The 13,483-nt window shown below is 35.0% G+C and overlaps 1 long non-coding RNA gene across 1 annotated transcript; it reads left to right on the top strand.

The window, feature by feature from the left end:
- Positions 1-2,273: 2,273 nt before the first annotated feature.
- On the top strand, positions 2,274-5,865 carry LOC149136510 (uncharacterized). The gene is made up of 3 exons (XR_016240907.1): positions 2,274-2,418; positions 4,688-4,896; positions 5,744-5,865. It is a non-coding gene; the product is annotated as an uncharacterized LOC149136510 (long non-coding RNA).
- The last annotated feature ends 7,618 nt before the right edge of the window (positions 5,866-13,483 follow it).

Consider the following 13,483-nt stretch of genomic DNA (forward strand, 5'->3'; position numbering starts at 1 on the left):
CCTTTAGTCGAGCAAATCGATTCCAGAGCTTATTCTGTGTAAGCCTAGTACTTATTCTATCGGGTTCTTTTTGCCGAACCACTAAGTTACGGGGACGTAAACACACCAGCATAGGTTGTCAAGTAATAATAATAATAATAATAATAATAATAATAATAATAATAATAATAATAATAATAATAATAATAATAATAATAATAACAATAATAATAATAATAATAATAATGACAACAACAACATCGACAAATACCTTAAGAATGAGAAGCCAGGTTCGAAATCTCCCCAAGACACCTGATGAAGGCTGGAGGATATATCAACCGAATCTGTGTTAACAACAAATAATATGAGAACAAATATCCGTCAAATGAAAATAATGTAAATAACGTACTTATTTCCTCATTTCTTAAATATAGAACTGTATGATGAGACTTAATTGTGTATTTCTATCATTTTATTGCTCCAGTCCCAAATTGAATTCCAGCTGTTGGCCAGCTTGTCGCAAAGTTCTTATCTCGACGTAAAATTAACGAAACAAAAAGTAATATATCTCCTCTCTTTATCTCTGATGCCATCGGACAAACGCCAACTAAGATGGCGTGAATCAGCTAGAAATAGCAACACAAATTCGATTAAATCAGATCCCAATGCTGGATATTCAAAAATCAAATGAAGGGCAGATTTCCAATCCCAGTATCATCCTAAATCCAACAAGGTATAATATGTCTATGTAGAGCAAATGTTGACTGAGATGCAAGGAACCCAGACAGAAAAACAGGCTTTCGTTTATATTATTATAGTTTATTATTATGTATTTTTTCTCGATTTCTTTTTCTGGAGTCTTACTAACGTGGCGGGCTTGTTGCCTGGAGACTACAGCATCCTGCTATTTATTCTGTACAACTATCTAATGCTTTCCTGGTTATTGAGGCTGGGCCAAAGAGCCAAAACTTTTGCAGCAGCTTTCTGTTTTCCTTTATATTCCTCTTGATGCCTTCTGATATTTTCCCCAAGGACCCAACAATAATTTGCACTATCTGAACCCTCCTAATTCTACACATCCGGGTTATTTTCTATTTTAGAGAGCATGCAGCATCAACTATATGGCACATATGGTGCATCTTGTCCACCACCACTAGGTCCTGTCGGTTATGCTCTAGCACATGATCTGTCTGTATTGGGAAATTCCAATTGATTTTGCAGGTTTCCGACATCAGACTTTATGAGGTTTGTGCTCATACCATGCCTTGCATATTTCTTGTCCCCCAGTTTTCGTACAGTTTCCAATGTGGAACTTCCGCTAGTTCATCATCTTGCCCAAACTTGTGGTTTTGGGCAAGTCTAGGACATTCGTTCATGATATGGAAAATGGTTTCGTTCACTCTATTACAGATGCGGCACAGCGGAGTGACTTTCTCATTCTTGAGCTTGACCCTTATAATTCCTGATCAAGTATAGTCATGATGCCAGTATAGTACTTTCAGTCTCACTTTTCTGTGTTTCTTTCTTCAGAAAATCTCACATATTTTTTTCCAGCAATATTCACTTAAGCCACCGATGTTATCCAAGGGAAAAACAAAAACCGATGCAACTTGGCTCCATCGACGACGTAACTCATTTTTACAGGTAGCTGAAGTGGAGCAACCTGACATAAAATGTCTTTTCAAGAACAAAATACAGAGCCCGGTCCGGGAATCGCACTCACTATCTCTTTATTGTGATTCTGACGCTCTAATCATTGCACTATGGTACTTATGTAGGGATACCTTTCTTTCATGGCTTGCAAATTGTGTCGGAGCAAGCGAGTGATACTTATTAAGTGACTGAAAGGTAGATATACTCTTGTGATTTGAACTAATACATAAAAACAGCTTTTGTCATATTTTGTCGTTATTAACGTAACATTAAACTATCGTCGACAGCATCGAAGCCTTGCCATCGCATGTTCTTTTCTGTCTCAGACACCAAATCGAATGACAAAATAGTAGAAATACAGTTAAGATTTCGTTGTTCTTTCTAGCAATTCATGACAGTATACTTTCTCGACGTCTACAGTTCTGTAAGTTGTTGTAGTAGTTGTTATTGTTGCTACTACTGTTACTACTGATGTCGATGTTCTTCCTGATTCAGGTGCTGCGTTGTCGTTTCTTTGGTCGTTGTGGTGATGAAGGTGACGGCAACATCGGCAGCGGTTGCAACAGAAGTGGCGGTAATGGTGGCGGAAGTAGCGGTGATGGTGGCGGAAGTGGCAGTGGCAGAAGCGGCGGCGGCGAGAGTGGAAGCTGCAGTGGCTGAAGCGGAAGCGGTGGCGGCGGCGGAAGTGGCGCCGATCGCTGCTGTGGTAGTGATGGTGGTGGTGGCGGCGGGTGAGCGTCGTCGCTTGTGGTGGTGGTGATTTAACATGAGCCCTGCTATTTCCAGGTAAACTATGATCAGACGCTTACATTCAACATTACCACGTCCATATTTTCCCTATGACTTCGATTATATTACACACAGTGCAATTCCTTTTCTAAGACGGTAGATTGAGATTTGAAGGACATTTGGCTGCTATGTCCATCGGGTCAAGCGACCAAGTAAGAATCTTTCATTTTTGCTCCTCTCCACTTAAGAATTAATATCGTTAAAATCTAGAAACATGAGTTTATGCGTTTGTAAACAAGGGTCGTAACTTCGTAATAATATAAGAGTTACTTCCCTTAGGTAATAAACACGTAACTTTAATAGCGTTTTACGCTGGAAAACTTTCAAACACAATATTATGAACTGTCACCATTCAAACCTGAGCAAAATGAACGGAGACAGAAAAATATATATGCTTCACCACTTTCATAGAATAACTGGCGAGCATTCTCTGAACCGTAATAATTATACTCTTACAATGAGTTATGTTATTGGGTAACCGCGGACAGTTCCTCTATAAAGTCTCTCCTATCTATCTCATTTCGGATTTCGCAATTGTTGCAGCTCTTAGTATGTCATATGTAGATTTTTCTTTTTTCTTTTTTTTTTTTTGATATCGGTATTTAATTATTTGCTAATTGAATACATGTCATTTGCGGATTGATGGATGAGTTCGTGTGAGTGTATTTGTATACTCGTATGTGTGTGTGTGTGTGTGTGTGTGTGTGTGTGTGTGTGTGTGTGTGTGTGTGTGTGTGTGCGTGTGTGTGTGTGTGTGCGTGTTTGCGTGAGTGTGCGTGTGTGCGCGTGTATACATATATAGGCATAGATATAGATATAAATACAGTTGTATGAATATGAATATATATATATATATATATATATATATATATATATATACATGCATACATACATACATGCATACATATTGATGATGATGATGATGGCTGTTCATTTGTAACCGAGGCTGATCATCACTGTAGTTTCGCCAACGTCATTTTTGCGACGTGTTGTCTGGCGTTGTCTTACACTAGAATAGGAGTGGATCTGTTGGCTAATATAGGCTGTTTTTTTTTGTTTTTTTGTTTTTTTTTGTAAGTTTCTGTATCATTTGGTCCAGCTGGCTGCAGTATACTTTGGCCCTAATTCATGACCCAGGTTTAATGAAATCATAATGGATCACACCTGTGCCAGACCACCAAACACACACCATCAGCTTCTTTTGATGTATTTTGCTTTTTGGACTTATTGCTGAAATTATGTTTCTGGCATTCAGCTTTGAAGCCGATATTTTCCTCATTCGCCAAAGGTATACTTTCTTTGTCTACCTTTCATATCATTGCGTCTAATTCTGAAGCTAGACTTGATACTCAGCCATTCTCAGTTATAGTCTTTACTAGCTCATATATTATTCTAAAAGGACAGTCAACTGAAAAAAAAATCTCAGGTGTATTCGTGGTAAATGGTATTATGTTCCTGGTAATACATTTGTATTGTGGTACTCTGTAAGGAAATGTACCTCTCGACCTATTTCAGAATAGAGGAAAGTGTTACTCGTTTAGTGTATGTCGGACAAAAAAAAGAAAAAGAAAAAAAGTTCTAAATTCTCGATGACCTAGCATGTTTCTAGTTGAACAGCATAAAAGATAATTGCTTCCCTCACTCGGTGACATTGTAATGTTTAGAGAGCATATCAATTGTTTGTGTATTCAATTATTTCATGAAACCCTCTCGAAAATAAGTCTTCCCTTACCATTATTTTCATTTTTCACGGTTACACAAGCATTTTACTACAAGTGAAAATCTTGTAAAACACATATAACTGGTATATAGATTGAGAGTGTAAGTATTTCTCCGCACATTTGCCGCACGCACCTATATCGATGACTTATATACTGTATAGACTACACTTATTTTCCGATTTGATAATTTGTTATAGGAAAACTCCTCGACAACTTCCAGTTAATGCTGTCATATCACACAGTCTAAAAGCATATTTTTAAAACATTGTGTAGCCATGAATGCAACTCTCTCCTTTTTCCAGTGCTGTCCAAAGCAATGAGAGATGTGCATGCTTCAAGTATCATACATTATGATTTACGGGAAGAACAACGGTGAGATGATGTTTGCCTTCTTCTTTTTTGACATCTCTCTAAAAGCTTTTCCGGCGTATTTTATGGATATCCATTTCAGAATTATGATCTTCAATGATTATATTAAAACGATCACATTTGAAGAAATTAAAGCTTTTGATGCACTAGTTATTTTCCGACTTTATTTTATACAGTAAAGACGTCTTCGGTCATTAGTGACGATGGGATTGCACGAACGGACTTCCCCTCCAAGGCATAAAACCAAGCAAGTTTGCTTATGGAAGACCAGCTGTCATCCATGCATACCAGCCTCCCCTTACCAGGCCAGCGATGTTATGCAAGGGAAAAGCAAAGAACTATACAGCTTCGCACCAGTGACGTCTCAACTGATTTTTACACTAAGGTAAAGTGAAGCAACCTGAAATTAAGTGTCTTGCTCAAGAAAACAATACACATCCGGTCCAGAAATCACACTCACTACGTCATTATTCTGATTCCGACGCTCCAACCTCTGCGCCTTATGTTGGAATGTCTGTATCTTATTATTGTGCCGTTGCGAGCGGTTTAATTAGCATGCAAAAGTGCCCAAGCGATAAGACAAGGCGTCTTGTCTGATACTATACCAGTAATACTACCTGATATTTTTATTCACACAGAAAAGAAGGGAGGCGACCGAGTAAGCGGTTGTATCGCAAGGTAGTGTAACGTTCTAACAGCTCTGCTAAATTCGTTCGCCTTAGAAAGAGATGAATAGCTAGCTGCACTATTAGAAAATAAACAATAAATTCGATAAGCAAAAACATTTCAATCATTCGATATTTTGTATGTAAACGTGGGAGAAAAACTGGGGAAAGACGATAACTGAATATTGGATTATACAAATGGATGTATTGTGATAGAAAATGTTATAATATTGATAAAAGAGAATTTGAAAAGAGAAGAATAAGAAAAGAAAAAGAAAGAAAGAATTTGTGGAGAGAGAAAATTAAAGCGATCTTTAGAGGATCGTTTTATTAAACTATTGAGAGATAGGAAGCAATTGACTCCGGAAATGAAGTGCAATTTTTACCACAAAAATTGTAAAAGTAGCAAAATCCTCAAAATTTATTAAAATGCAAATTTATTTATTTATTTATAATTCACAATGATCTAAGCACTCAGCAAATTCCGGAGTTACATGTTTATTAATTACAAAGCTGTACAGAAAGATTTGTATTCGTTTCTAATTAACGGTAAATCTTTTGTTTTAGGATCATGGTACACTCGATTAAGTCACTTATGTTTCCTTAAAGTCTGAGTGATACTTATTAAGTGACTGAAAGGTAAATATACTCTTGTGATTTGAACTAATAAATAAAAGGGTCCAACAGAAACAAAAAAAAAAACTTTTGTCTTATTTTGTTATTATTTCCATAAAATTAAACTATCGTCGACAGCATCGAAGCCTTGCCATCGCATGTTCTTTTCTATGTCTCAGACAGCAAATCGAATGACAAAATAGTAGAACTAGACTAAGATATCGCTGTTCTTTATAGTAATTCATGAGAGTATTCTTTCTCGACGTCAGCATTCCTGTAAGTTGTTGTAGCAGTTGTTATCGTTGCTAGTGCTGTTACTACTTTCGTCGATGTTCTTTCTAATTCTGGTGCTGCTCTTCTTGTTTCGTTGGTCGTTGTGGTGGTGATGGTGATGGCAACAGCGATAGCGGTACCGACGTCCACGGCGTCGGCAGTGTCGGGATCGTCGTTTGAAGTGGCGACGGTAGTGTAAAAGAGGCGGTGAAGCGGAAGTGGAAGCTGTGGCGGCTGAAGCTGAAGCGGCTCCGGTGACTGCAGTGATTGTGATGGTTGTGGTGGTGATGGTTGTGGTTGTGGTGGTGAGTGCGGCGGCGTTGGTTGCGGTGGTGATTTAACATGAGCACTGCCATTTCCCAGGACACCTATTATCAAACGCATACATTCAACATTACCACGTCCATTTTTCTCCCTATGCTTGGGTTACTTTACGCACATGCACTGTGCGATTCCTTTCGTAAGACGGTAGAATGAGATATAAAGGACATTTGGCCGCTATGTCAAGAAGGTCAAGCGACCAAGTAAGACTCCTTCATCTTTGCTCCTGTCTACGTAAGAAATAATGAAATTATTTCTAGAAACTAGCCCATATGCCGCTATGGACAAGGGTCGTAACTTTGTAAGAATATAATAGAGTTACTTCCCCTACAAGAATAAACTACTAATGGCGTTTCATACTGGTAAACTTTAAGTCACATGATTATGAACTGTCACTATTTCAACAACTGCCAGTTCTCAGAACAAAATGAGCGGACAGGTGAAGACATATATTCTTCACATATATACTTCACCACCTTTACCACCTGGAAAGCATTATCTCAACCGTAATAATTATACACTTACAATGAGTTATTTTATTGGGTAACCATGGACTATCTACCTCACTTCGTATTTCGCAATTTTTGCAGTTCTTAGTATGTCATGTGTAGATGTATGTCTGTTTACTTTTTGATATCGGTATTTAATTACATATTAATCGAATGCATGCCATTTGCAGATTGATGGATGAGTTCGTGTCAGTGTATTTGAATACACGTGTGTGTGTGTGTGTGTGTGTGTGTGTGTGTGTGTGTGTATGTATGTGTGTGTGTGTGTGCGTGCGTGCGTGCGTGCGCGCGTGCATGTGTGTGTGTGTGTGTGTGTCTGTGTATACACATCGAAATAAATATAGATATAAATACGTACTTAGATACGTACATATTAATGTGGACAACAACGACGACGACGATGATGTTGATTTTGATGATGATGTTGATGATGATGATGATGATGATGATGATGATGACGACGACGATGGCTTCCAGCACTGACCATTGTCAATACAAAATGGCAACCATATCTGTGCATGATTAAGTCCTATAATTTTTTTACAGCTACTTGCCAACCTACATCAATTAAAGTCGAACCAGGACAAAATAACGAGTGTCATTGCATGATGCAGGCTAAGGAATGCGGCGAGCCGCCACGATTTCACCCGCAGGAAAAAGATTCCCAAAATATCTTGGGCTACCCCCTCCATATCTGGATTGATATAAGAGTGTCATTATCCAAGAAACTTTAAAATGATTTGAAAAATGACAAATAGACGAATGCTGAAAGCAAAAAGCTGTGATTTTAACCCACAGAATTCGATAATTAAAATTTCATACATGGAGTGAATAAATAAACTAAGTACTAAGTATTTATGGAAATTTGGTTTACTCTCAAGTTACTTTCAGCCAAGCCTGAATATGTGTGTGGGGGGATGCGTGCGTATATGTGCGTGTGTGTGTTGTGTGTGTGTGTATATATATATATATATATATATATATATATATATATATATATATACACAGTTATATATATATATATATACAGTTATATATATGTGTATATATATATATATATACATATATATATATATATATATATATATATATATATATATATATATATATATATATATATATATATATATATATATATATATATATATATATATACAGTTATATATATATATATATATATATATATATATACACACAGTATATATATATATATATATATATATATATATATGTACATATATATATATATATATATAAGCAAAAATGTCGATAAGCAAAACAAATTTCAATCATTCGTTGTTTTGTATGTAAACGTGGGAGAAAACCTGGGGAAAGACGATAACTGAATATTGGATTATACAAACGGATGTGTTGTGATAGAAAATGTAATAAAATTGAAAAATGAGAATTTGAAAAGAGAAGAATGAGAAAAGAAAAAGAAAGAAAGAATTCGTGGAGAGGGAAAATTAAAGCGATCTTTTGCAGATCGTTTTATTAAACTATTGAGAGATAGGAAGCGAGTGACTCCGGAAATGAAGTGCAATTTTTACCACAAAAATTGTAAAACTAGCAAGAAGCAGGAAATTTATCAAAATGTAAATTTATTTATTTATTTATAATTCACAATGATCTAAGCACTCAGCAAATTCCGGAGTTACATGTTTATTAATTACAAAGCTGTACAGAAAGATTTGTATTCGTTTCTAATTAACGGTAAATCTTTTGTTTTAGGATCATGGTACACTCGATTAAGTCACTTATGTTTCCTTAAAGTCTGAGTGATACTTATTAAGTAACTGAAAGGTAAATATACTCTTCTGATTTGAACTAATAAATAAAAGGGTCCAAAAGAAAAAAAACTTTTGTCGTATTTTGTTATTATTTACATAAAATTAAACTATCGTCGACAGCATCGAAGCCTTGCCATCGCATGTTCTTTTCTATGTCTCAGGCAGCAAATCGAATGACAAAATAGTAGAACTAGACTAAGATATCGTTCTTCTTTGTAGGAATTCATTTCCTTTTCATTTTCATAAATCTCATATATACCCATGTGAATTGTAAAGGTCTTCCCTACTAATTGTGTATTAAATAGTTAAGCCAGTGAAAAAAAATGAATGTTTTCATCGCTATAAGAGAAACCTATTTTCCTTCTATTGGACATATATATATATATATATATATATATATATTTATATATATATATATATATATATATATATATATATATATATATATATATATATATATATATATATATATATATATATTGTTGTATTTCGGGAGAGTCATTTCTTTTATGTTTTTGTTGCCAAATAAACACACTCACTATATTTACATAAACCCAATTCGGTCAGGTATGCGCCATTCGGAAAATTTTACAGCCAGAATTGTATAGCTCCTGTTCTGTATTCGTTTTCGAATGAAACAAAATGAGAGTTCTTGCTGGTTTTGTTCTAGAGATGTTTTTAAAATTCCAAGTCAACTCATATGAAGCTAACTCTATGTTTAATAATGAGTTTTAGAAGTACGTCAATGAAGCTACTAATTCCATGTACCTCACAGAACGGACCTGCTACAATTGCTATCATCTTGAGATCTCTGGCATATAGCATATTAATAACTAATGCGGATGAACTGCTATAGGCTTGATTTATGACTTCACTTGTATGAAGTTTTGAAGTCCATACAAGTTATTGGTGTTACAGACAAATTGTGCAAAGAATTTATTTCCCTTTTTCGTTAAAGCCTTGATATTTATAATTATTTTGAATTTTCGGAATTTGTTAATTTCTTTCGCACTAAGTCACGAAGAAGAATTACTACAGGGTTGTTCAGAGTTCATAATGACTAAAGCATTACTTTTATCAGCTTCTTTAATAACTATATTGTAATCGTCGTCGAGATCATTAATTATTTCCCTTTCTTTTCGGTTTGCTGTTCGCTTAAATTTCAGATGTGCTAATAAGTTATAGGAGAAATTGCTGACAAAATCACCAAATTTGTCCAGAGTTTAGTTCCTACCTTTTGTTTTCAGACTAGTTACCAATCGTTTCATATTTGCCTGTAACTTTCATTTTTATAATTCCAAATTTACTCAGATGATTGAAAAGAAGATATGGTTTCTAAGGAAATATGTTTGTGTATTGTAAGTGTTAAACGGAATAGGCAGAATGTTAATGGCATTTTGTCCGACAATATTACTTCTGTCATAAAAGATATTACTTCTCATTTTATATGAGCTCAGTCAGGCAGAGCTTTTTCAAATCGATAAAATATGGTACTATTCACGTAGTTGATCCAATTTAATAAAACAGCCCTTTCCACAAATATTCGGAGTGTATGCCTATGTTAAAAAGAATTATAACTTGTCTATTAGTGAAGTACGAGGTTTAAGACCGATTTCTTCCATATATTAATCAGGCAGAGCCACCGCTTGGAGGTGTCTTCGCTAGCTAGAGGAAAAGTGTATTTTATTTCTGTTTAGCATTGAGGTATTAAGCCCAGGCAATAATATACAGACAACTAGCATGCGAAAAGTTTTTAACAAACACTAGTAAGGCATTTCTCAAAGAGTGTGCATGATAGAAGTCAGGATACTTGCCGAAGGTGCCACGTCATGGATGGGCTTCGGAATGAGGAGTTGCTAAGTTAACATCCTACCGCGCTGTTCTGTTCACGTTTGTGATGCTGCTATAGGAATAATTTTTAAAAAATATAATCGATTATGCAATATGGGTGATAACTCTTGACGGAGTTCTCTCCCACATGCAAATATATTTCCGTAGTAGAGAAGATAAGTTATTGGACTTAGGTGTGAGTATATTAGACAGGCGGTTTTGGCACAAGAATTTGCTACCATGAAACTGGCTATGCTATCGCGTCATAGAATTTCGATCTCACTGCACTGCGCTATTTACGTGTTGGAAATTTGTAATATACGATTTTCTAAGAAGGAAAATTCTGTGATAATTACGGTTGGATATCTTCTACTTAAATAATTAAATATATTTGATCGGATTACCACAGTTGCATATCTTGAACAAATACCATCATTGCATTCTTTTCGTCCTATTCCAGTGGCGATATTACTGTTAGTAAACCTCTGCCCAGACAAAGATATGCTTCACATCAGCTTTAATCCACTGAAAACTGGAGAAGTGTTCTTTCACTTCCACTAGATACGGGAAATATATGCATTCTATCATATATTTTTGTCCACATAATTTAGGTTATTCATGCAATAATAATAGGGTTAGTTTGCTTTACTGATCAAGTTTTGTTACAAAATATATACAAAGATGCATTGCTGACGTCTATTGTTCCGTGTATGGTAGCATTATTAATCAAAAACATTAAAAATTTTTTTTTTTACAAATTAAAACGGCTGCAAAGTGGTGGATTCATTAGCATGCCGGAGAAAAAGCTTGTCGGTATTTCGTCTGCCATTACGTTCTGAGATCAAATTCCAGTGTGATCAAGCTCGGTTTTCTTTCTTTCAGGGTCCAGAGATTAAATACCACTCGAGTACTGCAGCCGATGTACTGGGAACACCACCACTAACAGCAACAATTTAAAAACCGTACGAAAATCTAAACCAATTTTATACAAAATAAATTTTAAATTATTTTAATTAAATACTGTTCTTGAAAATCCTTTCCATTTAATTTCAATAAGAATTTTATAAAACTCAGCATTAAAAAGATAAATACCTCCCACTTGCTGGAAGAAAAAGAAAAGTAAAAAAAATACAAATATTAACAGAATAAATGAACAACACTGAATTTATTACTAATTGAGGGAATCTTCAAAATATTGTCAATTTCTGCCGAAATGTATAATTATGTTTTTAATAGTATTGAAATATTTTAAAATCGTTTTAGTTTTCTTCATCTTTTTTTTCCCCCTTTGTTTTAATGAATTATTTCATTAAATGCTTTCGCTGCCTTTTCACACATTCAAGAACCCAAATATAGAAAAAATTGTTTTCGTTTAGATGTATCTAACAATTTTCAGTAAGATTCAAAATGGCCATTAGAATCTTTGTTAATGTTTTGTTACTCTTACTATTTCTTCGTCATTAATGATTTTGGAAACCGTACAGCAGCAGCAGGCTCCAGTAATACTGCTGTTTGTAGTGCTTATTGTCGTAATAGTGAAATATATTTTCAGTCAGCAATACCTTGCTATCCTCATCTCAGTCCAGTTGAAGGATTTGCTATGTTATCGTTTATCTACAATTTGTTAATTATAGTTTATTTCTGTAATCAATTACGCTTAATTTAATTTGACTGCATGTGATTAAAATATGATGTGGAAAGAATGTCAAGCACAATTTTTTGCTCTTGTCATAAATGCTATCCATTTATTAAATTATTGGATGTTGTTTCCGTTTTTTTTTTTCATCTTTTCTGTTTCATTTTCTGATGTAATCGTTCCTTTTTAAAGTATATTTTGATTAAAAATTGTTTAACATTTTACTTGTGTTTCTTCTTTTAGGGAGCTTAACTTACAACTGAGGACAGAAGAGAGAAAAATGGAGAGATGTTGCTGCTGGTAGTGATATTGCTGATGCTACTACAACTACTGGTGCTGCTGCTGCAGCTAATGATGATAAATGTGGCCCCTGTATGAAGATTAGTGGCTTAAAAAAAATTTTGAAATGGTAGAATATCTTCCCCAAATACGAACCTGGAAGGTCACTTAAACGGGATTTGTCCCAAGTTAAGCCCCAAAGTTCACCACCACAACAATCACAAAATCAAAAATGTAAAAGAACTAGATGGAACCGGGAACAATATAACGAAGTAATATACGCTTATTACCCCAAGAGAAACACACTGCAAATTCTTAAAGAATTTGGAGGAACCGAAATCCAGCTAGCAGACCAAACCTGGATGAACACAGATTAGCATATGTTAGAAGAGATATCTTCAGAAATACCAGACTCACAAATGCAGAATTAACCGCTATTAAAAAGGTGGTAGAGAATGATCTAAATATAAGTCAGCAAAGAAATAACGAAGCAGATGGTAGGAAACTTGGACTATAAGCATTGACTGAAAGGCGACCATCTGCCGAAACTACTCAAAAACCTGGAGAAAAAGGAAAATATAATGACCCTAGAAAAAACAGCCAGGAAAATGATGTCGAAACAGAATTTGAAGACCACATATTTGCTGAACAACACAGAAAAATCTTTGATTGAAATGAAGCAACAAGTTCTGAATGAGCTTGCAGTTGTAGGGCATACAAATATGATTGAGAGGGAACCACACCATAAACTCGCAAATGCACACCAACATAAAACACATAAAAATTGGCAACTGTGTTACACAAGAAATCATACAACGACAAAAACCCGATCTTAATAAGTTAAATGAAATTATTTACTCTGTTGCTAAGATAATCGAAAGACGTTGTTTAACAGTCAAAAAGCCAACAATACCAAATTCGAAAAGAAAATCAAACTAGAGAAGTAGAATTGAAACTGAGATTGAATCATTGCGAAGAAGGGTATCAATATTAACTGAGCTAATCTCTGGAAATGATATAAGATCAAGGAAAAGCAGGAAGATTGTGAGAAAAT

This window comes from Octopus bimaculoides, chromosome 3 (assembly GCF_046866305.1).
Source record: "Octopus bimaculoides isolate indiv1 chromosome 3, ASM4686630v1, whole genome shotgun sequence".
Classification (NCBI taxonomy): domain Eukaryota; kingdom Metazoa; phylum Mollusca; class Cephalopoda; order Octopoda; family Octopodidae; genus Octopus; species Octopus bimaculoides.